The sequence below is a fragment of the Pseudopodoces humilis genome, chromosome 26, assembly GCF_049639895.1.
Source record: "Pseudopodoces humilis isolate 2021_Gansu_Grassland_sample_001 chromosome 26, ASM4963989v1, whole genome shotgun sequence".
NCBI lineage: Eukaryota > Metazoa > Chordata > Aves > Passeriformes > Paridae > Pseudopodoces > Pseudopodoces humilis.
The window spans coordinates 1,867,925-1,871,554 of record NC_142225.1 but is presented as its reverse complement, the minus strand read 5'-3'; the positions used below and the strand labels follow the sequence as shown (position 1 = coordinate 1,871,554).

The following is a 3,630-nucleotide window of genomic DNA, read 5'->3' as shown; positions in this document are numbered from 1 at the left end:
TTAATTTTTTTTTTTTTAAGAGACATTCCCCTGGCAGCTCAACATTCCCTGGGAGGGAACACCCAGATGGGGAAACTGAGGCACGAGCCTGCTTGCTGAAGAGCTCGCTGCAAGCTGGGAGTGAATCCAGGTTTCCCAGGTCTCCCCAGCTGTGCCAGGAGCTGGGATCAGGCATTGCCCTCCATCACCCCATCAAGGAAACTCTCCTACCCTAATTAGTGCTGCCTCCTAATTAAAAAGCTCTCAAAGGCCCCTGGCAAGGGCATGAACTCACATCCAAGTGGCTCCAGCAGCTGGATGGAGACTTGGGATTGATTTTTCTAGGGAAACTGCATTTATACATTTGTTTTTCTTCCAGCTGTGGGGAAAACAGGTGGCATTCCCAGGATTCTGCTTTAAACCTTCATTTCTACCAGGATCCAGAGAAGCAGGAAAAATGCCATCCCCAGCTCGCAGTCAGATGATTTAGGGTGGGTGATAAACGGGGTTTTGCAGTGGAAAATTCCCCCCTGCCCTGTGGGAAAAGCCATTTCAGGGCTCAGCCATTCCCAGCACCCCGGGCACCCCTCATAAGCCTCTCCCCAGCTTATCTGGCTTCTCAGCACATCTTACAGTGCTGCAAAGCAGGGATGAGGGAAAAAAGAACATCTCAGGTCAGTTTTTATGGGCTCTAAGATCTCCATCCAGCAGGGATGGGATTAAGGCCATGGGCTCTGAGTAGCCAGAGCAGTAAAATAAATCCGTGCAAGGCAGGCATGGCCTGGCCAAAACCAGACTGCAAGGCTTGTTCATTCCTTGATGATTAAAGAAACTCTGTTTGGGGCTTGAGGTATTTATTAGGCTGCATCTCGTTAGAAGAGTGGGAACTGAGCACACTGAACATCCCAGCCCTTCCCCTCCTGTGCCCCAGCACTAAAACTGGGAGCCTGGAGCATCCCTGGGGAGGGGACACGGCCGAGTTCAGCAGCTGTAAATGTCCCTGGGATTGGGGTGGGATCAGGGGGGATTCATCCTCAGCACCTGAGCATGGAGCAGTGTTTGCCAGGTGAGCTGGGATGGAGCTCAGAGCTCCCTGGGCATGGGAACACCACTTGGGAGAAAGCCTGAACCAAAGTGGTTCCAGTGGTAAAAGTGTGGGGATGCTCTGGTGGGAATAGGGATGGTGGGAATGGTGTGGGATGAGGCGCTGGAGATGCTGGAGTGAGTGCAGAGAGGCCCCAGAGTTCTGAGCCCCTCTGCTCTGGAGCCAGGCTGGGAGGGCTCAGCCTGGAAAGTCTCCAGGGAGAACTTAGAGTGCTCCCAGGGTCTAAAGGAGCTCCAGGGAGCTGGAGACAGCCTGGGGACAAGGACTGGGAAGGACAGGATAAGAGGGAATGGCTTCCCACTGCCAGAGGGCAGGGATGGATGGGATATTGGGAAGGAATTGTTCCCTGTGAGGGTGGGGAGGCCCTGGCACAGGGTGCCCAGAGCAGCTGTGGCTGCCCCATCCCTGGAAATGTCCAAGGCCAGGCTGGATGGGGCTTGGGATAGTGGAAGGTGTCCCTGCCATGGCAGGGCTGGGACTGGATGAGCTTTAAGGTCTCTTCCAACCCAAACAATTCCATGATTTTGATCCATGAATGAAGGTCCCAGGAAGCTGGAGAGAGGCTGGACTCAGGGGTCTCTGATCACACTGAGCTGGGGGAGGAGGCTGCACCTGATGCCCAGGTACATCCAGCACATGAGGCTGAGGCTGTGCAGGGGAAAGAGAGTTTTATAGGATCTCACTGATCCCAAACTGAACAGGGCAGCCCCTTGGATCCCATTCCTTACCTTCACCATGCTCACTCCGAGGCTGTGGCCAGTGACATCAAGTGCACCAGAGACTTGGGTGGGCTCAGGAGCTGCTCTGGGGTGGGCTCAGAACCCATCCAGTGCCCCCAGCCCCACCCCCTGCAGCCCCCCGGCTCCCCAGGCACAGGGATCCTCAGCTGAGAGCTGGGATTAGAGCCGGGAATCGGCCTCCTCATCTCTCCACAGGTGTGCAGGGGGAAGGAGGGGTCACACCTGGCTCCAGGGAACCTCCCCCATCCAAAATCCCCCGGCAATGTCCCAGAGGTGAGCGTGGTGTGAGGCCAAGGCAGCCTAACCCCACATGGGATGCAGGGAAGGGGCTGGTGGCAGTTTTGGGGCAGGGATCCAGGCACTCCCCTGCCCTGATGAGGATTTGGGGTGCTCCCCGTGGTTTGGCCCTTCCTGAGCCTCTGGAAACCCATCCTTGCCCAGAGCTGGTCCTTCCTGCTCACGGCTGCACGCTCAGCTCCCGCTGCCCCGCTCCCAGGCTTTGCTCCAGGTTTATCCAGCACATCCCAGTGCTGCCTCCACCCCTACCCTGCAACAGCCCCTCTTTACCTTCCCTGAACCTCCCCAGCTGCAAGGGGTGAGGAAACACTTCCACTTAGGAGCGGGGAAACTGAGGCACAGAGCAGCTGTGGAGAGCCCCAACAAAGCACCCATCCCATTCCCCGCAGCCACAGGGTGCCCTGGCTCCGGGAAAAGGCCCCTCGGTGTTCCCTGCCTGGATGCAGCTCCTTCCCAGCCTCATCCATGGCCGTTCCCTCCCAGCTTTTTCCCAGATTGAAACCCTGCTCCCACCCCAGAGCTTGGCACTCGTTTTTATTGACAGCCCCATCTTTTGTGGATTAAAATTCCTTCAGGAGCACCTGATCCCATTCCCGAGCCAGGGCTGCTGTCAGTGCCCGTTCCCCCCCGTGTTCCCGGGGGCTCCGCGCGTCTCCTCGGCTTCCAAAAGAACGGGAAGGAAAGGAAAGCGCTGCGGGGAAATGCAGATTCCTGTTTGGGAAGGGACACGCCAGGGTCTGTCCTCATCCCTCGTCTCCCTCTTGGCTGGGATTGCCATGCCGGGATGGAGAGCCAGGGAACGCGGGCCAGCAGCGGAGCCCTGCCAGCTCCGAGCCTCACGGAGCCGGGGAGGCACCGACACGATCCCCGCTGGAGCCGGGATCTGTCACCGGGAACACCCGGGAACAGCCGGGATCTGTCACCGGGAACACCCGGGAACAGCCGGGATCTGTCACCGGGAACACCCGGGAACAGCCGGGATCTGTCACCGGGATCACCTGGGAACAGCCGGGATCTGTCACCAGGAACACCCGGGAACAGCCGGGATCTGTCACCGGGATCACCTGGGAACAGCCGGGATCTGTCACCGGGATCAACCTGGAACATCTGGGATCTGTCACCGGGAACACCCGGGAACAGCCGGGATCTGTCACCAGGATCACCTGGGAACAGCCGGGATCTGTCACCGGGATCACCTGGGAACATCCGGGATCTGTCACTGGGATCACCCGGGAACAGCCGGGATCTGTCACTGGGATCACCCGGGAACAGCCGGGATCTGTCACCGGGATCACCCGGGAACATCCAGGATCTGTCACCGGGATCAACCTGGAACAGCCGGGATCTGTCACCGGGAACACCCGGGAACATCTGGGATCTGTCACCGGGAACACCCGGGAACATCTGGGATCTGTCACCGGGATCAACCTGGAACAGCCGGGATCTGTCACCGGGAACACCCGGGAACATCTGGGATCTGTCACCGGGATCAACCTGGAACAGCCGGGA

The 3,630-nt window shown here is 58.5% G+C and overlaps 1 long non-coding RNA gene across 1 annotated transcript; it reads left to right on the top strand.

Annotated features, from left to right (window-relative positions):
- The first annotated feature begins 202 nt into the window (after window positions 1-202).
- Window positions 203-3,507, top strand: LOC148182555 (uncharacterized). The gene is made up of 4 exons (XR_015774552.1): window positions 203-470; window positions 1,626-1,707; window positions 2,020-2,097; window positions 2,697-3,507. It is a non-coding gene; the product is annotated as an uncharacterized LOC148182555 (long non-coding RNA).
- Window positions 3,508-3,630: the final 123 nt, after the last annotated feature.